General features: G+C 39.5%; 1 pseudogene; it reads right to left on the bottom strand.

Annotated features, from left to right (window-relative positions):
- LOC149022966 (disease resistance protein RPS6-like) overlaps positions 1 to 27,936 on the bottom strand; it is a 63,187-nt pseudogene that overhangs the window by 19,354 nt on the left and 15,897 nt on the right.

Raw genomic sequence — 27,936 nt, 5'->3', positions numbered from 1 at the left:
ATCAATAGAGGCATTTGTGTCATTCAGATGGGAGATGATTGGTAGACAAACCAAATGAATGGTAATCTTCCTCAATTGCAATGCTATGGCAAAGAGAATGACATCTAATCATGTTTATTGAGGAAGACAAAAAAATTTAAAAATATATTTAATCACCACATTAAATCAATTCTTATAAGAAATAAAAGTTTCTAGAAAAGAAGAATGAAAAAAAATAAAAAAAATCTAGATATGGATTCCTATGAAGAGGGAGAAAAAGAAATAAGAAAAGGAAAAATAATTAAGAAATCAACATAACTGATTAAAGAGGTAAAAACAAAGGGTAAATTGGCCATTTTTAAATATTAGCAGAGAAGAAGTACAAGTTTACTTTTGGAGGAATCAAAGATGAAACTTTTGAGAGAAAAATAAGAGTAAATTGAACTTAAGTACTAAGGAGAGATAGAAAATTTTCCCTTTCTTTAGTAATGGAATAAAAACACATACAAAATAAGAAAACATTAGCTCAATGGATCGCTCAACAACTCATCCCTAGTATTCTGTTAACTTGCCCAAAATTTGATTCTAACGTTCGTATAGAGAATACAGAAAAGATACAGTATATGAGTTAACTATTATTCCTACAAATATATATATAAACTAATATAAAAAATAGAATATATGGTGAGCATTTTTTTTATATTTTTTTTAAAACATGGAGAGCATATTTCATGCAATAGTAACCACAACTAATAAACCTATTACTTTGTATTTGTATATTATTTTTGGAAAAACTTTAGGGCACCCAAATAGAATGGTGAAAAGCATACACCTCAAGAATATATCAAATTGACAGAGATGTCTCTTAAATTTGCACAATGGTACACTCTATTAGAAAATTCCGTTGAATCATAATTAGATAATTTCATAATTCCTAAATTGTCCTTAATATCATGTTACTTTTCAATATTGCCCTTAATCTTAGCCTATACTTTAGAAAAATTTCCTTAATCTATGTATTTGAAAAAGATTTACTTTATAAGGTTATTTGATGGGTTTTAATTTTGAAAATATTTAGTTATGACCTATTTTAATGCTTTTCATTTCTTTTTAATAAAAACTTTGACCTTGACTACTAAAGTATCGTTTTAATGTTTTTTTTTTGAATATCTTAATCTTTAAATTTAGTAACCACTACCCATGTTATTTTAAAGGTATTTAACCAATTTACTCCTACAATTTTAGTCCTGATACTTTATTTAAATACTTTTTAATAATTTACTCTTATAATTTTTTTACTAATCCTCATGACATTTTATTTATTTGATATTTTACTCCCTAAAAGAATAGAATGGATAGAAAAAATCGTGTTAACATTAAAAAAAAAAAATTTTAATAATGTTAAAAATTTAAAAATTTTCTTAATAATTTACTCTTTAAAAAATAATAAAATATTTTTTGGTAGATTTTTTTTTATTTATTCCCATAAAAATTAAGGTATAATGGATAAAAAAATGTAAATGTTTAATTATTTATTTGGAAAATTTTAGAATAACATTTTAATCACCTTTTTTAGAGTCTCTCAAATTTTTCCAAATTTGAATGTAGGTAAGGGATTATGGGGAATACTGTAAAGTCACAACATCTAAAGGGCAATTTAGGAAGTATGAGATTATTTAAACATGACTAAAATTTATTTGGGGCCTGTTTGGTTACATGAATTCAGAGATTTGAAATCTTTGGATTCATGAATGCGAGATTTATACCAATTTGGTAGTGAAAATCTCTAGATTCATAAAATCTAGAGATTCATTTTTTTACACTAAAAATGTGAATCGGTAGATTTATGGTATGGGGTGAAATCCAGAGATTTCATCCCTACTATAAAAATGCTAAGCATTTGTGCATTCACAAAAATACAGATGAATCCACGGATTTCATCCCACATATTCAGTTAACCAAACAGTTAATTATATAAATTATGACTCCATAGATTTGTAATCTTTAGATATTTGAAATCTCCAAACTCATGTAACCAAATAGGCCCTTAATAGAATGTACTATTATGCAAATTTAAGAGACATTTTGGATGTCATTGCCAAATTGGTGTATTTTTTTGGGATATGTTTTGTTATTCATTTTGGGGTATCCTTAAAATTTTTATTTTCTTTTATTCTTTTTAATTTTTTGTATTTATTTTGGTATGGTCATTTAGAAAACTAATTTACTTTTAAACTAAATCCTAATATTTCATCCTGTCATGGTCACTTACAACCAATATGGCTCTCCATTTTTAAATCATCTATTTTTTGGATCTTCACATCTAAGATTTATTTAGTAATCAGAATTATACTAATTCTGAGACATCGTGAAAATCTAGAATAGTCAAAAGTTATCAAAATTTATTGTGTTACTGGTAAAATATCAAGTGCAATTTATTTAGTAATCAGAATTATAGTTATGCTGATCATTTGGTTGGATTGTTATCTACAAAACAAATGATAGGAGTTTATGAGATCTATTCATCTAGTATATTTGCCTCGCTTTTTAAAAGCAGATGATGTACGAAAGGCTTATATTTGTGTGTAATTTTTATTTAATTTTTGTATGTACTATTTTTATTCTATTATAATACAATCACCCTGTTTACTTAAAAATTTATAAATAAACATGAAATATTTTGATCAGAAAAAGACAAGAAGGAAAAAAAAAGTTCAAAGTGATAAGACATAGCAATAAACCATCTAGAGGTGAGAATAAACCTGAGGGTAATGGTTTTGATGGGTTCTTAAACATTAATGTAAAAATTTTAATTGAGTATTTTTGCCTTGAATGATATGCATACAACTTTTTGTTATTTTATTTTATTTTATTTTATTTTTATTTTTATTTTTTACGGATTGTTTAAATATTATTAAATTCTATGCAAGAATATCAAAAGGCATTTAATTTGAATTTAGTGGAGATGAATAATTAAAAATAGTGCTAAATTGTATAAGATTTGCTTTTTTAATTCTTTTTCTGGTGAGAGTTCTAGAATATTTAGTTCTAATGGGAATTAAGACTATAGGGCTTTAAGCATGAATATGTAGAGATATTTAATTCGGGTATTAGATTAATAATAATATATTATAAAGGATTAAGTTTCTTTTCCCTTTCTTTTTGTAAATAAATGATTGAATTTATTGGTAGTGGTGATTTTCTTTTTCTTTTTTGGCGGGTCTTCTTTTTAACAGAATTAGTTCCAAGGAAAATTGAGACAGTTGGGATCTATGCATGAATACCAGAATTCACTTAATTTGGGTTTTAGTGGAGGGGATTAATTACAATTAATACTAACATAGGATCAGAATAAGAAATAATGAGAGTATAGAATTACATTTTAGACATAATTAATCACACTCTCTTGGCGAATGATTGAGGGTATTTTTTAAGAATAAATATAACTATCCTCAATGAATTCGTGCTTTTATTATAGACATAATTAATCACACTCTCTTCGCTTTCCCTTGCAGGACGAATTGTCCTGGCAAAATCAGTTGTAATGACTATACCTTACTATTCGATGCAGACAGCTTTGATTCCAAAAGGGGTCTTTGGTGAAGTTGAAAAACTAACTCGAGCCTTTATATGGGGCGAGTCCAATCGAAAAAAAAAAAAAAAAAAAAGCACATCTTGTGAGCTGGAATGAGACTTGTAGACCGAAGGTGGAAGACAGTTTAGGCTTTAGGAAGCTTCAGGTGATGAATGAAGCCTTTATCATGAAACTCGCTTGGGGGTTAAAAAGCAAAACTCACTGTGGTCAGCATTTCTTCAAGATAAATATGGATAAAAAAGGCGTAAACACCCCTTTAAAGCAGCCTCTCCTGATTCTCCATTGTGGCGAGTTATCTGCAGAGTTGAAAATAGAATGAAAGAGCATTGCAAAATAAAAACTGGAGATGGAAGGAACACTGATTTCTGGAGGGACAACTGGTTAGACATAGAAGGTAATTTGGAAGACCATGTGATTTTTCCAGTTCCCAGTCAGTGGCAGTGGGAAGTCGTTAACCAATATTTGGAAAGTAATGGCATGGAATGGACAACAAAAATTGAGGGATACCTCCCTACAGAAATCTGCACCAAACTGAAGGATTTCCCACTCCCCTCTAGTAACAATGGATCTGATGTGATGTCTTGGATCCCATCCACTGAAGGTATTTTTTTGATACGCTCTGCATATGAGACATTGATAAAGAACGAACCAGCTGTACATATGGGAATATTCGATGAAAATTTTTGGAATACTTCTTGGAAACTTCATCTCCCAAACCGATTTTGCAGTTTCTTTTGGCTAGGTGTAAAGAATAGGTTGATGACTAATACTAAAAAGTGCCACTTGCATCTTCAAGATAATGATAAATGCAATCTTTGCATGACAGAGGTGGAATATGTATTACATGTATTTAGGGATTGTTGCTTTGCAAGAAGTATTTGGAAACGTATGGTTAAACCACAATATCAAATATGGTTTTTTAGGTGCGAAAAGCAATAATGGATCTATGCCAATATCTGTGGGTTTGCTGCCAAATGGAGCAACAATTGGCCTGAGCAATTTGTGTGTACCTTACAATTTCTTTGGGGATGGCGAAATCGAGATATCCATGAGGTAGATTTTTCCAGACCAGGGAATGGTGTGCTCATTATCGAGAAATTTTATCAAGCCAATAAGGAAGCTTGGACAACATGCCGAAGCCCTGTTCTTGATCCAAATAAGGACTTGGAAGTTTTAGGGTGGACATGCCCAAGAAGAGGATGGTTTAAGTGCAACACAGATACTGCTGTGAAAGTGAAGGAATGCTACGCTCAATTAGCTGGGGTGATCCAGGATCAAGAATGCCTGTTCAAAGGAGGATTTGCTATCAAGATTCCTCTATGTCATGTAGTAGAGGCAGAAATGCGCGCAATCAAAGAAGGGGTAAAGGGAGCGTTGGAAATGGGAGCATGGCCACTCCAAATAGAATCAGACTCGCTGAAGGCCATAAGGTTCCTTGGACCCGAAGTTAACGAGCAAGGATCGATGGGAAGATTAATTGCTGAAATTCGAAGCCTATATGCTTCTCGAGGCCATGTTAGATTTAGTCATGTGAGGCGTGAAAATAACAAGGCTGTTGATTGGTTGTCTAAGAGGCGGCTAATTGGAAGAGATGATCTGGTCTTTTTCAATGATCCCCCACAGGAAATGACAGACATCCTTGGAGAGGATTGGCTTAAGAGTTATGCTCTAGTTTGATTTGTTTTGTTTTTTTTGGGTCTTTTGACCCTGTTTTGTAACAAAAAATGAATGATTGGATTTACTGGTAGTGGTGTTTTCCCCCCTTTTCTTGTGAGGGTTGTTTTTAATAGAATTAATTCCAAGGGAAATTAACACCATCGGAGATCTATGCATGAATATAAAAAACCACTTAATTTGGGTTTCAGTGGAAGGAATTAATTACAGTTAGGACTAACATAGGATCATAATAAAAAAAAAAAATGAGAATATAGAATTACATTTTAGACATAATTAATCATATTCTCTTAGTGAAAGATCGAGGGTATTTCTTAAGAATAAATATAGCTACTCTCAATGAATTCGTGTTTTTATAATAGTAACATGATTTTCCCATAATCCATTCATAGATATTTCTTTATACCATACAACTAATGCAAATTGGTCATATGAATGGAAATATACGAAAAATCTAACTTCCTTTGGATGGTGATTTATCATGATTTTGTAAAATACTAATAGTAATTGAGTAAATATAACAATTGGACTTACGTTTCATCCTTGACATGCCAACCATCCAATTCTCCAACCTCTTTCAATGCATCCTTCCACTTTTTCACATTGGATGCCATATTGATTTGGTGTTGCTCAAAGGCTTTTTCATATTTTCCTTTCTGGCCTCGCACATCCCTTGGCTCGACTTTGTAAAAAATGGGCATGACTATTTGATTTAGTGTTTTTCTGCATACACACATATGGGTTAGCTCTTTAAGACACCACTTACTCGACGCATAACTCTCTGAGAATATGGGAATTGAGATCGTTGATTGTTGGATTGCTGTGAGTATCTCCTCTTCAATCTCGTTTCCCTTATGGAGTTCTTCAGAGTCCCTAAAAGTTTGAACTCCACCTCCTGTTAAGGCTCTGTAGAGATGGTCAGCAAAATTGGTACGAACATCTTTGCCATGAAAGCTCAAAAATACTTCATAATTCATCTTACGACAAGAAGTAGTTGTTGATGATGATGATGACGAAGAAGAAGAAGAGGAGATCTGATGAGTAGCTGACATTTTCTTGGTCTTTGGATAATGCTTCCCTCCAACTCTGAAGTTGAGGAGCAGGGTTTAGATGAGTATGAAAATAAATGAATTTTGTGGAACTTCTACCACTTTCTTCATCGCATTGCTCAGAATTTTCTATATAATCATTTTGTGACTTCTTCACGTCATCACATGGTTTAAGTTTAAAATTTGATATTTCTAGATAATTTCTAGCAATTTTACACGCCATCACATGACTTTGTCTGTTTTATTTTAAGAAATTTTCAAAAATTAAATTTTCTAGATGACCAATAATGACTAGACACATCACATGACTTTTTTTGTTTTATTTTATAAGGAAGTTTTAACATATCATTTTCCTATATAACCACTAGTGACTTTGTCAACTGACCATGACTCGGTTTTCTATCTATTGCTAATTGGTTGATTAATTTTGATTTAAGGTTACCTTCTCTCCTAAACTTTATATTTATTATTATTATTTTAAGTTTTACATCTCGTTCTCGTGAGAGATGAAGTATTGTCCCTCCTTGTGATAGTTTAAAATATCTAAATTACTCTTTGTTATCATTCAAATATGAATATAAAAATATTTAAATGTTAGTATCCATATCGAAGAAATAAAACTTTCTTTCAACCCAAAGAAAGGATAAGTGAAAGATCTTACCACTTTCTTGGGTGTTTTGTAAGAAATTTCTTACATTTCACATCTTTGTCATCTGGTTTTTTTTTTCTTAAGTCTTGAAAAATTTGGAAAAGGAAAATATTATTTTCTGAACCATCATCACAAACTTGTCATATCATCGTAAAAAATTAATGATAAAAAGGATTCTTTTTGGATATCCACGATTTACTACATCATCGCATGGCTTTTCTTTGCTTACCTATGAAAAATATCTATGAAATTTCCGGCAACCTCTTCTCAAGTCACCAAAAAAAATTCTATGAAACACTGCCCTGAACGCACGAGTATGAATCCTTTACCTAATAGAGAATTGTGCCTTCTTCAAAATTTTCTTCCTGATAGAGGATTGTGCTCCCCTGACACTTATTCTGATACGTAGAATTGATATAATTAAGGAGTCACCTTATTTGTAAAATGAAAGTTAAGCGGATAATTTAAATCCTATTCTTTCATTGTGGTCTAGTATTCTCTTTCTCCATGGGAAACCTAGAGCTAGATTGTGAAGTTTGTGGTCGAATCACTTCAATTTTTAAACTTGTAACTAGGTCCGTATATACATATAACATCCTATCTAAAAATGCTTAGGCTAATAGATGTAAGCGTACATGTTAATTTTTATCGTGATGATATACACGATATGTGTGTCAATAAGGATTTTGTATGGGGGATCCACACTATTACCATTTTATAGAAATATCATTCTACTTTCACAAGTTCTCAAATACAAAAGTTTCAATCAAGTATTGAAGACCAGATTGACAAGAGAGCAATCAAAATGTAAAATTAAGTTTGCTTCAAAGAAGCAAAGAAGTGACTCAAAAGAGCAATATTTGTGTTCACTCGTACATACATATAACCTTTTATCTAAGAATGCTTCGACTAATAGATGTGAGCGTGCGTGTTATCTTTATTATGATGATATACACCATACGTGTGTATGACTGTTTCAAATTGTTTACAGCAAGGAGAGTGGAGTTTTCCGTCAGTGGATAATGCTAAATTTCAAAATGTAATTTCTCTTATTCTGTTATATCTTGTTCTGTGTACTGGTTTTCAGGGGCGGACACAGGATTCAAAAGTGGGGGGGGGGGGGGGCGAGGGCGAAGAATAAAAGTCTAGATAACCTTCCCATTGGGAAGCACTAATGCTTATTTTGTAGAGCCCATTATTGATAATAAGTTTTTTTGACAAATATAGATAAATTAAAGCAAAAAAAAAAAAAACCTAGAAAGTCATACGCAAACCAAAATTTTATTTGTTAGTAGATGCAAATCAATGGTAGTTTTACCTTACTAACTATAGACATTTTATTCACAGTATAAAATCAAATAACAAAAATTGTAGAAGAAATAAAGAAACAAATAGTATAAAATAAAAAAAAGAAACGATAAATAAATTGAAAAAGAAAAAGAATACCTAATTGTGAAGAAGATTTTTTTCCAATTTTTCCTTAACCCATACTTATAGAAAAGGAAGAGAATAAATAGAAAGAGAATATGAGAGAGGAGAGGATAAATAGGGATTGAGAAGTTAATTTTTAATTAGGAATGAAATTTTGAATACCTAATAAGATTTTTTTTCAAAAATTTTCCTTAATCCACGTTTGTAAAAAGATAAAAGAATAAATAGGAAGAAAACATGAGAGAAAAGAAAGGGGAGAATAAATAGGGATTGAGGAACTAGTTTTTAATTTGGAATGACATTTATATCCATTATATTACCTTTAAAAATGGTTCTCAATATTGGGGGGGGGGGGGGGGCTAAATAGTGACATTTCACATGTAGAAAGAGAAAAAGCTGAAGAAAACAAAAGGAATTAGCATAAAAACCAGAAAATTAAGGAATTTATAACAAATTTTAAAAAATCTGGGGGGGGGGGGGCATGGCCCCCCGGCCCCAATGCAGGTCCGCCCCTGCTGGTTTTGTTGATGTATGTCATTGGCAAGGTTCGATGGGGGGGAGAGTTTAGTTTTCGATCGGCATGTGATCTCTATCGTAGAAAATGAGAACAATTGGAATGGGCAAAAAGTATTTGGAAGACTTCATTGCAGCCTAGACAACAAGTTTTTTGTTGTAGACTTTTTCATGATAGGCTACTAGTTGATGCCTTCTTGACTCGTAAAGGGATTACGTTGGCTTCATGTTGCAACCTCTGTGATAATACTTCAGAGGATATAGGACATCTCTTTCTTCACTATTTATTCTCATGTGGATGTGGAGAAATTTTTGCGGCAAAGTTTGGTTATGGCTAGACAATAAAAGATTTAATTGTGGAGTCATTCAAAGTTTGGAAACAACATGTTTCACTGTTTCCTTTACAGACTGTTTGGATTAATGGATGTTGTTTGCTCTTATACTTCCTTTGGATAGTCAGCAATCAAATCCGGTTTGAAATTTTGAATTTTAGGACTGATGAGGTAGTGCGTTTAATTTTTTTTAGATTTAGTACAGTTTGGTTTTAAAATGGATGGGAGAAGAGTTACTCCTATCATTTCTTGGGCCTTAAATTTTCTATCATTGGTGTTGCTCTTCTACAAGAAATTTTTTGATATCCTGCTACAGGGTGGGTAAAACTTAATATTGATGGGCTTCTCTAAGAAATCTGGGAAGGGATGGGTAAGTGTTTTTAGGAATAAAGTTGTTGAGGTGGTTTTCAATTTCAATGTTTTTTCAGATGTTAAAACCAACTTTAAGGCTGAATTGGAAACTTTCATTCAAGGATTGCATTGGGCAAGACATTTACAAATCACTAAGCTTTGGGTAGAAAGTGATTCTAAAGTGGTGGTGGTTTTAATTCAGCAGAAGAAAATACCTTGGTATATCCTTCAACAGTGGAGAGAGTTACAAGGATATTTGATGCCTATAGACTGAAAGATTTTCACATTGCTATCGTGAATCTAATACAGTGGCAGACTTTTTGGTGACTTCGGTAGCTAGGACGGGAACTTCTGAAACTAACATTCCTTGGTCAGCTTCAATCCTTAAAGAACTTGATTTGGATGCCTCTAGACGTCCTAGATATCGTTTCTGATGAGTTAATTGTTATCAAATATGAATAGGAACCAATGAGGGAGGGTGTATTGGGGGCAACTGTTGTTGTGGGTGAGCGAGGTTGGTTCCTCTTAAGGTACTAATTGCTAAATTTTTTCTTCTTCTTCGCTTTATAAAATGACCATTTTAGCTGAAAAAAATGCACCTTACGTGTGTCAATAAGGATTTTATGTGGGTGACCCACCATATTACCATTATCTAGTAATATCATTTCACTTTCACACATTCTCAAATTTTAAAAGTGGTTTGATTCAATGAAGTATTGAAGATCCGTTTAATGAGAGCAACCAAAATGTAAAATGAATTTTGCTTTAACGAAGCAAAGAACTGACTCGGAAGAGCAATGTTTGCGCTCAATAGGAATATTAAACAAAAATGAACAAAAGGGAGTATTGCATTGGCAAAGAGGTGTTTTAGTATGGCTTTTGGTAACATTTAATTTTGGGAGACCAGCTCTTGTATAAAATCTTTTTTACACGTTTCTCTACTAGTGACCATTCTGTGTTTGGAAAATGTATGCTTGATAAATTTATTCTAGAAATATTTCTTAATTGAGCCCACACTATGAATAATCCTATTTTCAAGCAAGGGAGCAGGTCAAGAGAGTAGGGTGGAGGGTTTTATGTGCAGAAGTGGGGGTGGGATGGTCTCCAGAGATATTTACCTTCAAGATCATTGTCAAATTCCTATTCTCCTGAAAGAACAAATCTTACATATTATACAGAAGCCGTTCTTCATACCACTTTTCTCATTAATTCATTTTTCGAGATAAAGCATTTCAATAAACACTCATACCACATTCTATTGTTCTTTGAGAACAGAAGACTAAAAATGTGCTCCAAAAAGGTTACCAACCACTCCCTTAAGAACCCTTTGATAACCTACAAAGTATTTTTGCTTCAGAAAACACTGAAAACGGTTCCTAATTGTTTCTAGAAGCAGAAATACATTTTTAGGTATTTGACAAAACTTACTTTTAAAAGCAAAAACATTGTCGTTAGGGTTTTAGCAGAGTTCTTATGGTTAGAATATCAAATTTCATGAAACCCTTCTCTAAATTATTTTTGTTAAATTTATCTTGCTCCCAACTTTTGCTTCAAAAACTAACACAACATGGAAAGTATTTTTTAGGAGCAAATTTTTTTATAAATTTTAATCTATGTTGCAAAAAGCAGGCAAAACTAAGTGATTTTATCGAACAATTTTGGGCCCATTTTTCGGCTTCTCGAAGCAAGAGACACCAAGAACTCGTTTTTGGTGGGTTACCAAACGGGTCCTTTGTTTCTTAGGACTTTCTAATCACATTCCAATTTTCTTATCCAACAAATTTTTTGATAACCACTACTGACCAGTAATCATTACATGGCATTTTGTTGTTGTTTTGGAAAAAGTTAGAAAAGAGGAATGACCCAAGAAGAGACTTGGACTCAAGCTTTTTAAAATTTTATTCACTTTTCTCGTTTTGTTTTCCCTTTTGTTTTCTTTTTCCTTTTGGAGGGGAGGAATATGTATGTTTTTCTTCCTTCTCTTTTTCTTCATGGAAATGGATTGATTGAACCATGAAGGCCCACCCACCTCATGAACAATGCACATAGTCCAATGCTTCACTTGATCAAATATATTTGAAAAAAAAAAAATCTATCATTTTTAAGAGTAAATTGATATTTGAGATTTACATGGTTCAGACTACACTTAATATCAAATGAGGTACCTGAACAACTAAGCATACTGTAAAATAAAATAATAAAATATTTGAAGGGTATTTATGACATTCAATTTGAGTCATCACCTTCAATTCATGTCATACATTGACTAAGTTTAAGTCAGGCAAAATTTTACGATTTGTCAAGAGTAGTTGTTTCCTCAAGAAAACACATTGGAATGCGGCGTGCCAGTGCCAGTGCCAGTGCCAGTGCCAATGGATGGAATCTAACAATCAGATATTTTAGTTATCTCTTTGCCTTGACATATCTAAGACTTTGATGCTTTTTGGGAAACAGCGACAAAAACTTGTGGAGTTTTTTATGGCGAGCTTGTACCATATCTACACTAAGGCGATGACTAAGAAAAGAGAGAAAAAAAAAAGATAAGTATTGATATTGCCATTAGATTGGTGTGTTCAAGTACAATTCATTAAGTATTTATAGAAAATAAGAGCAACCACATCAAGAATTGTCCATAACTACTTTTAGATAAATTCCAAACAATTTGAAAAAAAGAAATTGAAAAAGAGAAAGGCAATTGCCACGAGACTTCTGTAATTGAACGGCTCTTTTTTCCCAGCATATCAAACACTTTGACGCTTTTTGGGAGAAAGTGACAAAAGCTCGTGGAGTTCTTTATTGGTGAACTTTCACCATCTCTTAAGGCTATGACTAAGAAAGAAGAAAAACAACAGAAAAAAAAGAAAAAAAAGATAAGTGTTATTGTTGCCATTTGATGAATTGGTGTGTTCAAGTACAATTCTACCAATTCATCAATTATTTATAGAGAATAAGAGTAACCACCCATCAACAGCTGCCTAGCCCAACATTGGGTTTATCTACGGCTAACATTGAAACCAACTCCATTGATTTGAACCTACCGGCTTACTTATTCAACTGGTTCACAATGGTTGGGTTCTTTTCAGGAACTAGCATTGCCCTCATAGTCGTTTAATTGAGTACAGTTGTTGTCTTGTGTATGGAGAGTTTATGATCAGACCGGGTTCATACCTGGTCCAACCCTCGACCCGGTCCGGGCCGGAGAAAACCGAATTGCTCCCGAGCGAACCGGATCCAGAAGATGGCTTGCTGAAGAAGAAAGATTATTCGGTTGCAAGCGTGCCCTAATCTTACTTATGGATTAGGGTAATCACCCCGATGACAAAGAGACTCAAGCCGACGGCTGCGGATAATCATCATCAAAGGGATAACTATCGCATAACCTAACGGTTATCTCAGGAGTCCTCTACTAGCCCAAACTAGTAGAAGTCTATCGCTCAACGGATCTCATTGATAAGATCCAACGACTACCCGAAGAAGGCTCGAGTGCATCCAACGAAGGAGATTCGAAGGTACACTCTATATAAACCTCACTACCATACAAGGTGAGGGACGGATCAATCGATCAAAAAGAATACTATCCGAGACTCGGGTTCGGATACATGCGATAGATCCAAACTATCGGCGTCCCTGCTATCTAGATCACCTTTCCCGTTTCTTCATTCATTAGCTCCGTGCTTCTAGCGAGAGCCGTTTGTGATTAAGTTCATCAAGCGACTTAGCCTTCGGAGGTGGACTCCCGACCCCGGCGGTCGGGCCACATCGACTCTTTCGTTTTGCGGGACATCACGTGGAGATCCAAGGGCTGAGCAGATTTTGGACGCATCATTTGGCGCCGTTTGTGGGAAAGACTTGAAAAAGCCATGGTGACTAGATCGGCAGCCGCGACGCTGCACAACGCAATTCCGGTGTTCGAGATACCTAGGGTGAATAATCCAGATATTCCCCGGGAAAGCCAAAATCCTATCGAGGTGGATAATGGCCGGGGAGGACGTAATCTTCCTCCCGATACAATCCAAGATCAATTGGATCGGGTAAAGATTCAACTCTTGGAGGTGAGCCAAGCACTCCGCGTGCTCACCGGACAGTGGTTTTACCACAAGAACCCGATCAACATGATTCAGGGAGACGTGCATTGCCACGTGATCAAATACCACGTGACCAAAGAATGGTGAAGACCGGAATGTTGATTAGAATTTCCGTGAAGGAGACCGAGGACTTCGGAGGATTGATGATCAACCAAGGCGAGGCGATCGGTTCGACAGGACCGCAAGAGAGTACAACTGATTCAAATACAAGGTTGGATACGAGGTAAGAACTCACTCACCCTTCGTCGGAAGAACCGTTCGTGATGATCGAAGCGATTCGTGACGAGAGAAACGTTCGTGAAGGACGGGCTGTTCGTGATGATCGAGTAGCACGTGATGATCGTGTTAATCGAGGTCGTGATCGTATTGCCGAAGATCACCCGACCCAGTTGGTCAAGAATTGGCCAACATCAATGAGAAGTTAGGGCAATTGGCTAAGGGAAGAATAAGCGAGGATATTTACTCGGTCATTCGAAAGACTCCTTTTCTTTGAGCCAATTGCGGGATATCGGTTTCCCCATAACTTCCGTTTGCCTACCTTCTCAACATTCGATGGCTCCGGAGATCCAACAGCTCACATCGGCTATTACCAACGAGACCATGGCAGTTTTAGGTAATTCGATGAAATTTTATGCGGGTTTTCGGTTCATCTCTAGCTCGGAGCGGCACAAAAGTGGTTTTCTAACCTCCCCTCGGGAAGGATCGTAAACTTTGACGAATTGGCGCGCCAATTCATAGGGCGATTCCCGAGTGGGATACGAGGTCAAGAAAACGGAAGAAACCTTGTTTCTTGTCAAACAAGGAAAGAACGAATCGATCGGAGAGTTTTGAAAAGATTCAACAAAGTGACGATGGAGATAGAAAACTTGGATGAACAAGTAGCGAGAATCGCTCTATTCACGGGACTCACAAATCGGAAACTCCTGGAGTTATTACTACGGGATATACCCACGACTTATGCTTTGAGTTGGTACGAGAGATGCCGAAGCGAGGCTGAAGTCATGGAGATTCTAGATGCGCGCCAAGGAGATAATAAAGTCTCCAATAAGGAACAAAAGGCTCTGAGCGAAGCGAGAAGCCAAAGAAGAATGTTCACGATCGGGTTGGAAGATCCCAACCTTGGCGCCAAAGATCCCCCGGTAGAAGTGAGTACACTCCATTGAATGCTCCTCGGCCGATATTTTGAATATCCTCAAAAAAAAAATATTTTGAAGTGGCCGCCTAAAATTCTTTTGAAACCCGGAGAGCAGCAAGATCGGGAAAAGTATTGCCGATTCCACAAGGACTATGGTCATTACACTAATGATTGTCGTCATCCGAAGGCGAGATATTGAGAGATTGATATCTCGGGGACATCTGTCCGATTTTGTTAGCGGGGAGAAGGGAGGAGCCACGTGGGCCACGTGCGGCTGCCCCTAAAAGGAATCGTTCGGTTAGTTCGGAACGATCGAGGGAGGCCCCGAAGTCTAAAAAAGGCAAGGAGGTGATTGAAGCTGCTCCTCGGTCACCCATCCTTACCATCTTCGGGGGCCCAGAGCCCGAATCATTCGGAGTCCGAAAATAAAATCCAAATTTGTTGGAGCCGGAGAGGCGCGAGAAGCGGAAGAAGTTGAATGGAGAAGATTCTATCACCTTTAGCGAAGAAGACGAAAGAGATGTTTGTTTACCTCATGATGATGCTATAGTCATCAAGGTAGAGATTGCACGGCGGGAAGTGCATAGAGTATTGATTGATACGGAGTCTGCGGTGACCTAATTTCTTACGAAGTGTATCAAAAATTGAAGGTGGATCGGGACTTGATGAAACCTTCATCTACACACCTATATGGCTTTGCGGGGGTCATCTGCGGTAGCGGAAGGATCGGTTCAGTTGGATCTTTCCATTGGAAGTTTTCCTAAAGAAACAAGCTGTCCGAATCAATTTTTTGGTGGTTCGAGAACTACCAGCCTATAATATGATTCTCGGGCGACCATCTTTATCCAAGATAGGTGCTATTGTTTCGACAAAGCACACTGAAGATAAAATTCTCGACTGATATGGGAATCGGTCAAGTCTCCTCGACCAGAAGATCTCTCGGCGGTGTTATGTTGCCTATTTAAAAGACAAGGAGGGTCGAGGAAGGTTCTGCCCTCCCCATAGAAGTTCTAGATGATCGGGAAGAGACGAGAGATGCAAAGGCCCGAACCGGTGGAGAAAGCTGGAGCAAATCCAGCTGTGTACCGAGGATGAGAAAAAGATTACTTATGTCGGGTCCGAAGCAGTGGAAGAGTTTAAAGATGAGTTGAAGTTATTTCTTCAACGGAATAAAGATGTATTCGCATGGTTCTGCTGAGGACATGCCGGGGATCGATCGGGCCATTGTAGAGCACAAACTCTGGATAGACCCTAAGGCGAAACCGGTGATACGAGAAAGAAGAAATTTCTCTATTGAAAAGTATGAAGCCGTTCGGAACGAAGTTGAAAAACTTAAGAAGTCTGGTTTCATAGAACCAATCGAGTGCCCAACTTGGTTGGCCAACGTGGTGATGGTGAAAAAGGCGAATGGGAAGTGGAGGATGTGTACGGACTACACGGATCTAAACAAAGCTTGCCCAAAAGATTGCTACCCGTTGCCTCGGATTGACCTCTTGATAGATGCTACTGCGGGATATGAAACTTTAAGTTTCATGGATGCCTACTCGGAGTATAATCGGATCCTTATGAATAAGGAGGATGAGAAGTATACGGCTTTCATGACTGATCGTGAAAGCTATTATTACAAGGTCATGCCTTTTGGCCTGAAGAATGCGGGAGCAACATATCGGAGGGCCGTCAACAAGATTTTCAAAGAGCTGATAGGAAAGAATGTTGAAGCATATGTTGACGACATGCTTTGGTGAAAAGCTTTACAAAAGCAAATCACATTGCAGATTTGGTGAGGTTTTCTCGATGCGAGGAAACATCAAATGAAGTTGAACCCCGAAAAATGTGCCTTTGGAGTCTCCTCGGGCAAATTCTTGGGTTTCATGGTATCACTGAGAGGGAATTGAGGCAAATCCTGCCAAAATACAAGCTCGATTGATATGGAGGCTCCCAAAACCGTTCGGGATGTACAATGTTTGTGACGGGAGAGTTGTTGCCTTAAATCGATTTATCTCCAAGTCCGGAGAAAAATGTTTGCCTTTCTTCAAGGCACTTAAAGACACTGAAGGGCGATAAGGAAGCAAAGTGGACTGAAGAGTGCTAGAAAGCTTTCGAGGAATTAAAAGAAGCACTCGGACAACCACCGATCTGTCCGGACCGAGGAGAAGGGGAAACATTACAGCTATATCTAGCGACATCCCTTTCGGCGGTCGGTGCGGTACTTGTTCGGGAGAAAGATAAGAAACAGTGGCCGATTTACTATGTAAGCCACGTGTTGCTAGATGCGGAGACGAGATATTCGCAGATTGAGAAGCGAGCTCGGCTCTCATGATGGCCGCCGGGAAGCTAAGGCCATATTTTCAGAGCTCATCCAATTGAGGTATTTACAACTTTTCCTCTTAGTAAAGTTCTTAACAAACCTGATTTGTGCGGAAGGATGGTATCTGGTCGGTTGAGCTAAGTGAGTTCCAAGTGAGTTTTAAGCCCGGAAGCGCAATCAAGGCTCGGGCATTAGCCGACTTTGTAGTAGAAACTACTTGCACCGAGTGGAACCCACCATTGAGGATCCCATTATACCAACCACTTGGGAGGTATATGTGGATGGTTCGAGTAATAAAGATGGAGCGGTATTTGGAATTCTATTAAAAAGTCCAGCGGGATTTATTATTCGATATGCTTTGAGATTCGCATTTGATGCAAGTAATAACGAAGCGGAATATGAGGCCACGATAGCGGGACTTCGGTTGTCAAAGGCATTAGCTATTGCAGATGTTACTATTTATAGTGACTCTCGGCTTATAGTCAACCAAGTCCGGGGGGAGTATGGCATTAAAGAACCACGCTTGCAAAAATATCGGGAGATAGTGCGGGCATTTGAGAACCAATTTCGGAATTTGAAGATATCTCGGATTTCGAGGAATGAAAATTCGGTGGCGAGATGAGCTATCCCGACTAGCCAATGCCAAGGAAAAGAATCTAGACCCTTCGGTCTACATTGAAGAGGTAACTTTTCCAAGTTATCATGAGAAAGAAATTTCTTATATTGAAGCGAACGTTCTTTGGATGGATCCAATAATCGAATATCTAAGAGATGACAAGTTGCCGAGGATCCGGTAGAGGCAAGGTTGATCAAGATTCGATCAGCTAGATTTGTCATTCGGAATGGGAGACTATACAAAAGATCTTATGCTTGGACCCCTTATGAGATGTATAGGCCCCGAAGGAGCAAAATCAGCTTTGGCTGAGGTTCATGAAGGAATTTGTGGCGCTCACATGGGTGGCGAGCCCTAGCCCACAAAATTCTAAGACTTGGGTTATATTGGCCTAAGATCCAAGAGGCTGCTATGGACTACGTTCGTCGATGTAGTGCTTGTCAAATTCATGCTACGATATCGAAGCGCGCCGGTGAAATTATGACTTCAATTCTAAATCCCATTCCCTTTGCAATGTGGGGAATTGATATCATGGGCAAATTCACCAAGGCATCGGGCGGACGGGAATATCGATAGTAGCAATTGATTACTTCACAAAATGGGTAGAAGCCGATTGCTGGCGACAATTCTTGAGAAAAAGTGGAGAAATTTGTGCTTGAATCAATCATATATCGCTTTGGGATTCCAAAGATAATTGTCACTGACCATGGTACTCGGTTCGACTATCCACAATTTGAGCAATTCCGTGGAACATATATGATCGAGCATCGTATGTCCTCGGTGGCATACCCCCCAAAGCAATGGCCAGGTAGAGGTTACTAACCGAACACTCTCTGGAAGGAATAAAGAGAAGACTCGAAGTGACAAAGCTTCTTGGGTCGAAGAACTACATAATGTATTGTGGGCTTATAGAACTACGGTTCGAACACCTACGGGAGAAACTCCATTCAGGTTGGCATATGGATCCGAAGCATTGGCTTTGTGGAGATAATGGCGGGGACGTTACGGGATCGTGAGTTCGAGGAAAAAGCAAATGAACAAGGACTGCTTGATAGTCTTGATTTGTTGGACGAAGTTCGGGCAAAGGCAATAGCACGAACTCAACATTATCAAAGAAGGATAGCGTCTCATTATAATACTCGAGTGAAGAATCGTCGGTACTTAGCCGGAGATTTGGTGTTGAGAAACACCCTAGCTTCCGACCCGCGTCACCAAAGAAAGTTGGACCCTTCTGGGAAGGACCCTATATGGTTGTGAAACCGGTCGGTTGAGGAGCTTACGAGGCTGAAGAACATAGATTCCCGAGAAAGAGTTGGATCGTTACGTGGAATGCTAGGCATCTCAAAAAGTTTTATCCTTGAGGATGATTTCGATTTTGTTCGTGATGTAATCATTTTCAACTCAATCAATGCAATTTTTGGTTTTCAACAAACTATCTTTTGATTGGGGGCATCATACACCACATTCAAGAACAAGATCCAACTATAAGGCATCGGATGAAAACGTGTGGGTCCTTCAACACTTCCGCATGGAAAATTTTCGAACTTTCTTAAGTCGGGGCATCGGATGAAAATCGAGTGAGTTCCTTTTGCAAAACCCGAGTGAGTTCCTTCTCGAGACTTATTGTATTTTTCCGGAATTATCCTTAAGTATAAGGCATCGGTTTAAAACCTAAGAGCCGAGTGAGTTCATTCTCAGACTTATTGTATTTCTCCGGAAATCCTTAAGTATAAGGCATCGGTTTAAAACCCGAGTGAGTTCCTTCTCAGACTTATTGTATTTCTCCGGAAATCCTTAAGTAAAGGCATTGTTTCAGACAACTAAGACCTAATGCAACGGCGATTCAAGTGGCTAGCAAAGTTCAAAGATAAAGTAATTTCTTATTTCTTGAGAAGATCCAAAGAGAGCCGGTATCAAAATAATTACAAGAGCTGGATACAATCTTTGATCAAAGAAGAAAGTCATTACTGGTGTTGTTAACAAGTTATACAAGATCGACGCGACTTTGCTAGAACAAACATATGAGTCAACCATTGGTGGGGAGTCAAGGAAAAGAAGAGAAGAAATGAGGATTACAAAAATATTTCGATATTCGGAAAATCCTCCGCAATTTCATACTCTTTGTCCGGCTTGTCGGGAGAAGAATGGTCCTCGACCAAACTCGCATTCGGTACAAGCTCGTCATAATTGACTTCTTCCAGCGGAGAATAAACGGGAGAATCTTCCAGATATTGCATAATATCTGGATCGGAAGGTGGAGGATCAATCTTATCCTTGGTCCGGTCGGGAGGAGGAATACCCGGGTCGGTAAATACTTCGGGATGGCAAACGACCTTTGTAGGGAGTCGTATCAAAATGAGGATCTTTCCTTAATATTGATTCCCATACTTCGTTCTCACCATCCCGATGCGCTTTGCAAGTTATAAGCATTCAGCATATCAACAAAAGGCTTCTTGTGTAAATACTTGAAGACGCGAGGCTCTGCGAACATCGGTTGGAAGGGATTCGGGCAAAGGAACGACAGACTTGCCTTTCGGGTAATGTTTGAGATCCTTTAGCTCGACTTTCAAGCTGTCCGCTCCAGTCGCCGGATCTTCTCCCTGGCATCATCCAAGTCCGACCGAAGACGACCAATCATCGAATTCTTTTCTCCTGCCACCTCCCAAGCTAGATTCCGAAGGCGAGCGATCTCAACATCTTTAGCTTCGAGAGATTTCCCGAAGCCTAGAAACTTCATTGCTCAACCTCTGAGTCTAGTGCTTGCTTCCACTTGGTTGTGGAAGTTACCGACAAGACTCCTGCAAACAACTTTCGAGTTAGCGAGGAGCGAGAAAAGTAATTTTTCAAAATCGAGAGGATAATGAAGAAAGACTTACATCACCGGTGACTTCGTAAAGACTTCATCTGGAAGTTTGGAAAGAAGCTGCGCTCTCGGAAGTCATTCGAGCAGCGGTACACCATTCCAACGCTTTGTCAAACTCGTTTGACACTAATTCGAGCGAAGGATGAGAAGGATGAACTACACCAAGCAAAGGCTGAGCTTCATCACTTGTCACCCGACGGCGCTTCCTGGTGGCAAAATCCTCCAACTCGGAAGGAGAGGAGGAGGATGCCAAACAAGCACTAGAGTTAGAAATAGGAGCAGCACCTGCTGGGACCACACCTTCATCGAGACGCCAACATAGTTGCCTCGGATGCCGAAGAGTCTTCTTCGGGGGTGCACCTGAGCTCAACGGGCTCACCGGCGGGAGTGCCGGCAGCACCATCGGCAGCGGAGTGATCAAGATCTTCTGGGAAAGACGAGCGATCACTTCGGGCAAAAGGAGGCGTAGGGACGGCATCAACGAAGGCTGCGGGAATCGACTTGAAGATTCACCGCCGGCGGTCGCCTTACGCTTGGAGGATTCACTAGCTGAAACCACCACACTGGCCCCAACCACCACCGACGCAACCCTTTTCTTGCAAGATTTTGCTCACGATAAAGTTCGGGTTGATCTTGGGAGCCACTATGCAAAACAACAAAAAAACCAGCCGTATCGGTACGAAATAAGCAGCGGCAACAATGGGGAAACCCTAGTTTTCTAAAGCTACGACAGACCAACAAACTAAACCCCAAGTATAACTACTGTGCGGTTTACTTCGGGGGGGGAAGAGGGAAAGAGATGAGAAATCAAAAAACTCACTTGTTCGAGAAATGGATAGAGCTGTCGTTGGAGTACGAGGAATACGGAAGCGAGGCCGAAGGACGAAAGGTTGCTTTGGCACTTTAGCAAATCTATCTTGCGAAGTCGGGATAGATGGAGAGTACCCACGAAGGCTTTAAATAGCCTAAGGTATAAGACGACGGTTGAAGGCTAAGGACAACCGACGACCCAGATCGAAACGACGCTTCGAAATCCGCAAAAAGCAAGATCAACGGTCGAAGGGATGCCACATGGAAACATGTGGAAGCGAGCACCGATGCGAGAGAAACCTCCAATCGTCGCATACTTGCCATTAAAATAATGGATGTATTTCCGATTCATTGGAAACGATGAATGGTATACAAAAAGCGGGAAAACGTTTGAACTTCGCGAGAGGGAAACGTGCGGACTTTGCAATAAATGAAGTAGTGGGGAAGATTAACGCATCTTCCCGAAACGCATCTTCACAATATTTCTATAAGATCATTATTCGGCGAGGAATGAAAAGTTAAGTGATAAGTTTTATCATTAATACTTTGATATTCAAGGCAATACTTCGACGAGGAGGCGGGGAAATTTTGAGGCCAACATGAATAAAGAAATGTCTATTCATTAAATTGAGGGTACATCTTTACAAAAGAACAACTCCCTAAGCCTTTTCTTCATTGTTGCCCGAGGGACCCTGGTCGGGAGGACTTTTCTCGGGACCATGAGAAGAGCCTTCCTCAAGAGTGGCATCGGCTGAATCCTCTGACAACAACTTGAGACTCGGCTTGTGATTTCTCCTCCCGGAAGTGCCGGCTCGTCATTCGGATATGCCTCATATTGAGGGTCGGCTGGAAAAGGATCATCTTCTCCACTGAGCCCGGTCTGGAAGATCCATACCAACTTTCCCGAAGACCTCCGGGTGGCATACCTCACGAAAAGGAGCGGTGTCGAAGTCGGGGGATCGTTCCAAGGATCTGCTCCCAAACGTCGTTCCGCCCCATGCGATAAGCCTGGATGTTGTAGAAACCTAGCAATTCGGAGAAAGGTACGCTGTTCGGGTATTTCCGAATGCACTCCTTCCGAAGGTGCGGCTTTATATGCTCGGGCTTGCTAGGGATTGCCAACTTCGGATGTTCTTCGAGCTCCCTACTTTTGATTTCAAGGCTGTCACCAAACAACGTGGCAGCTGCCTTTTGCTTCTGGCCTCGCGCTCGGCAGCGAGAGACACGAATTTTCGAAGCTTCAAGAGCTTCCTTGAGGGAGATCACTTCTTCCTCATGCTTTCTCTGCAGCTCCACGGTAGCTGCGGTCAGCTGGTCTATTTCGGAATTGGCCTTGGCCAATTTCTCTTCACAAGTTTGCGGCAAGGAGCTGGTGCGACCAACCCGGCTCAATGCTTCCATGTGTTGATAAAAGCTCAACACAGCATTCCTGGGAAGACGGAAGATATCGAGAAGAAGTCATAAGAAATTATGAAAACATAAGTAAGCAAGAAGACCGGTACCTTGTAGATTGACTAACAAGGGAGGTGTCATCCGGGGCTTCAAACTCTGGCGATCGGAAGGAGCAAGGCGAGGGAGCTCCACTCTGCGGCTTTCTCGGGATCCGAGTGACCCTGTCGGTCATCTTCGGGGGTCCCATGGGGGATGAAGACCTCCTCACCATCCGTCGAAGCTTTGGATTTTTTGTTGGAGGGAGCATCAATTGTGTCATGCCTCCTCTTGGTTGGGACGGAGGAAGAGACATTAGCCCTCTCCACCATTGGTTTCTTCCCTTTACCCGAAGCATCGGCTACGGGCACGATATTCACGATACCCCTGTAAGAGAGGGTCGGGAGGGAAGAGAAGCCTCTTGATCTGCGAGTCAAGACCACAGGCGATCGTTGCTCGGCTGTCACAACGGCCCTAGCGGCCTTCACCCCATGAGGCTTTCGGGGTTCGTTACGGGAGGCCTTGCAAAGAAGAAGGACAAGAATCGAATTCAAGACATATCACTTCGATCAAATCAAAGGATGATGGTTAGAAGCTCACAATGAGCCAAGCCCCGATCTTGAAGGATGGAGTTATACTCCACTTCATATCCATGTATCTCTTGATACCACGGAATGGATTTGATCTTCACGATGGCCGCCTCGTCTTCTTTGGATAAGGGAAGGCCCGGTTACTTTCGGACGAAGAAGTAAACCTCCTCCGGGTGGTCGGGAAGTTAAGATCTGATGGAGGCGCTCGACGAGAAAAAGTATCGTTCGCGCCATCTTTTGTGATTAGAAGGGCAAGTTCCTTTGACAAGGATGCTGCCCCTCCAATCAAGTTCAGCCTTATTGCGTTTGGAAAGAAAGACCCATCCGGGAGGATGGGAGATAGAAAGAACATGAAAATGTACAAAAAGAGAAAGAGATGGCGTAATGCCAAGCTCAAAACACAAACCCAAGAAGCCGACGATGAGACGCCGGCTATTGGGGAGGAGCATTCGGGACAAATGTTCCGGTGATTCAAAAAGCTGCGGAGAATAAAGGATTAAAAAAGGAAAGCGAACCCCGCTTTCCGGTGCATCTATGTACGAGAGAAAATTCACCCGAAAGGGATGAATCAACCCTCTCTCATCGGGGTGGGGAGCCCTAACTTGATAGGTGGAAGGAAGGTCAAAATCTTGGACAGCTGAAAGAAGGGTTTCTCCATTGTAAATGGAAGGAACAGAGCCAGAGCCCACCATTGGACCCGGAGGTTTGAGGCTGCCTAGAAGAATCGACGATCTTGGAAGATCCAGGACTCGAGAAGGACGGGGAGAAGTTTTGGTTTTTCTTTCAAAACCTTTTTGAGAAACTTCAGCGAACTCCTGCGGAAGAGGACGGTTAGGGTTTTGTTATCACTATCCGATTGTTCGGGAGCGGGGAGAAGCAAAAGCATCACTGCTATCACCAACATGGGGTACTAAAGAAGCCCTATCGTCCGCCATTACTCGTTTCGATAAACTACAAAAAGAAAAGACCGGTAAACTTCGATTCGGTGAGACGGAAGCTTGAGAGCGGGGAAGGCGCAAAGCGGACAACAAAGGTTCAAATTCCAGACGGGAAGAATGAAACCTACGAAGACAACGAACCGCTTTTAAAACTCCCGCACGAGTGTTCGGGAATCTGAACGATCGAGATTGATTCAAAATCAACGATCAAGATTGAAAAGACGTTTTGAAAGTTTGAACTCACGAATCCGAAATAGGCGTTCGGAAGCCGTCGCTTGGATGACGTGAGCCACGACGGATCAAGCTGCAACGGAGATACGTGGCCTTACACTCACAACGCTCGAGGAAAAGTGACCACCGCATTAAATGTGATATGACATTTAATGAAGCACGCGAGAGATCATCACTGACGACGAACCCGAGTTAAAAACCAAGCCCTCGGGATCGACCGAACGCTTGGTGCAGGGGGCTCGTGATATGGAGAGTTTATGATCAGACCGGGTTCATACCTGGTCCGACCCTCGACCCCGGTCGAGACGGAGAAAACCGAATCGCTCCCGAGCGAACCGGATCCAGAAGATGGCTTGCTGAAGAAGAAAGATTATTCGGTTGCAAGCGTGCCCTAATCTTACTTATGGATTAGGGTAATCACCCCGATGAATGATGGAGACTCAAGCGACGGCTGCGGATAATCATCATCAAAGGGATAACTATCGCATAACCTAACGGTTATCTCGGGAGTCCTCTACTAGCCCAAACTAGTAGAAGTCTATCGCTCAACGGATCTCATTGATAAGATCCAACGACTACCCGAAGAAGGCTCGAGTGCATCCAACGAAGGAGATTCGAAGGTACACTCTATATAAACCTCACTACCATACAAGGTGAGGGACGGATCAATCGATCAAAAAGAATACTATCTGAGACTCAGGTTCGGATACATACTGATAGATCCAAACTATCAGCGTCCTGCTATCTAGATCACCTTTCCCGTTTCTTCATTCATTAGCTCTGTGCTTCTAGCGAGCCGTTTGTGATTAAGTTCATCAACGCCCCCCGCGGGGGGGGCCCCCCCCCCCCCGCCCCCCCCCCCCCCCCCGCGCCTTGGTTGGGGCGGCCGCCGCGCGCCGGGGCCGCGCGGGGGCCCCCCCCCCCCGGGGGGGGCCCCCGCCCCCCCCCCCCCCCCCCCCCCTTGGACGCATCATCTTGAAATCAGACAGATACAGTCATGCATCCATTCCCTAAATCCTCTTAAATTCCAACTCTTTCACAATCTCCTAGAGAGGTAGTTCACTAATAGACCGAGGGATAAGTAATACGACTCATTCACATATAGATCATGAATAAATTCATATTATGGAAGGAGACATTACTTTTGCTAATTCGAATTGAAGGGTGATATCAAATCGTTCTATTTTCGGCGTCATATACATAGTTAGTGCATTTTTCATAGTTAGCAGCTCCATATCAAGATCATCATCGATATCGTCAATGTCATCAATATCGATATCATCAATAAAAGAACCTTTAGGCTTGTCATTTAGGAACTTGTTCATAAATACCGTAATGAAAGGAACATAGGATCGAGTTTGTCGCTAGGTATTTGACCAAAATAGGATCGTCCTGTTCACTTCCTATTCCTATATATACAAAAGAGTTGGGATATTGATACAATTAATCTCATTCTTCTTCGTACTTTGTGTAGAGTACTTTAGTAGATTTCGCTTAATTTATCGTTTAGTTCAATCTTAACTTAATTTAAGAGTTATTCTATGTAAAATGAAATTTTCAATAACAATAAAAAAAAAAAAAAAAAAAAAAAGAAAGAGAGAGAGGAGTCTTTATGTCTCGTTACCGATGACCTCGTTTAAAAAAAATACGCCGTTTGGGTGCTTTACCGGGATTAACTAGTAAAAGGCCTAAAGCCAAAAGTGATCCTAGAAACCAATCTCATTCTGGGAAAAGATCTCAATACCATATTCGTCTAGAAGAAAAACAAAAAAGGTGTTTTCATTATGGCTTGACAGAGCGACAATTACTTCGCTGGAAAGCAAAAGGGTCAACTGGTCAGGTTTTACTACAATTACTTGAAATGCGTTTGGATAACATCCTATTTTGATTGCGTATGGCTTCGACCATTCCCAGAGACCGACACTTAGTTAATCATAGACATATTTTAGCTAATGATCATATGGTAGACATACCAAGTTCTCGTTGCAAACCCCGAGATATTATTACGACGAGAGATGAACAGAAATCAAAAGCTTTGATTCAAAATTCTCTTTATTCCTCCCCCCATGAGGAATTACCAAAACATTTGACTCTTTACTCAATCCAATATAAATGATTAGTCAATCAAATAATAGCTAGTAAAAATAAAGGAGTTATTAGTGGTAGAATATTATTCTCGCCAGACTTGAGCCTAACTAAAATGGTTCAGTCAATTCCCCCCGCTGAAGGAAATCAACCAATAAGGTTTAATGCAAATTTTATTCCCATTCATCTATCATAAATGGATCGGCAGGGGTAGGGGGTGTCTTGCTCACCTTTTCCATTGCAATATTTTCTGTACCACAACCACAACAATTTAGAATAGAAAATCTATATCAAAGAAAGACCTAACTTGGATACTCTAGATGGTGAAGATGTGATTGTGAACGCATATTGGGTTATTTATGGAGGGGTGGAAAAAATTGCGGAAAATCGAACAATTATACAATATTTGCCTTATGTAACACGTTGGGATTACTTAGCTACTATGTCCATAAAGGCAATAGCAGTAAATGGTCCAAAACAGTTGGGAAATATTCAAGTACCTAAAAGAGCCAGCTATTTTAGAGCTATGTCGTATAGCTTCTCATTTGTTATGGCTTGGTCCTTCTAGCAGATATTGGTGCACAGACTTCCTTTTTTTCTATATTTTTGAGAGAGAGAGAGAGAGAGAGAGAGAGAGAGAGAGAGAGAGAGAGTTGATATATGATATATCAACTATTGAAGCTGCCATGAGTATGCGAATGATGCATAATTATTTTCGTATAAGAGGAGTAGCTGTTGATTTACCTCATGGTTGGATAGATAAATGTTTGGATTTTAATTTGTAATTTTTGTTATTTACCCCAAAAGGGCGATACACACCTTGTTCCCTTCGATCTATTTCTTTATCTCGCTATGAATAGGATGTTTGAGACTATAGGGGCAAAATTTTCTCAATTCCAATCGACCAGGTGTATTTTGTAAAATTTTGTGCCTGACTATGCCATTTCATAAGTAACAACATGCTCTCCCTTTAATTGGAAATGAAAGAAAAAAGAATTCGTTCGGATCCTCCCACATGTTCAATCTTTTTTTCGCACTTTGTGCTCCGTTTTCTGAAATGGGTAGAACTTCTTGTCAACGTTCTGTTTTTCTTTATCATAATCCTGCTTTTCTTTTCTTTTATTATTAATTCAGTAATATATCTGGAAATCCCCGCCGGTGATTCTTTATCTTTATTAACATCGTTTCAGTCACAATAGGTACATTCCAAAAGAATTGTGCCTCTTACATCTTCACCTTTACCCATGAACCTCTTTTCCTTTGGATTTTGGGTTAAC

This window comes from Hakea prostrata, chromosome 3, assembly GCF_041222555.1.
Source record: "Hakea prostrata isolate BN-2017 chromosome 3, UWA_Hpros_2, whole genome shotgun sequence".
Classification (NCBI taxonomy): domain Eukaryota; kingdom Viridiplantae; phylum Streptophyta; class Magnoliopsida; order Proteales; family Proteaceae; genus Hakea; species Hakea prostrata.
The sequence above is the reverse complement of the archived record's forward strand: the minus strand, read 5'-3'. Positions and strand labels throughout refer to the sequence as shown.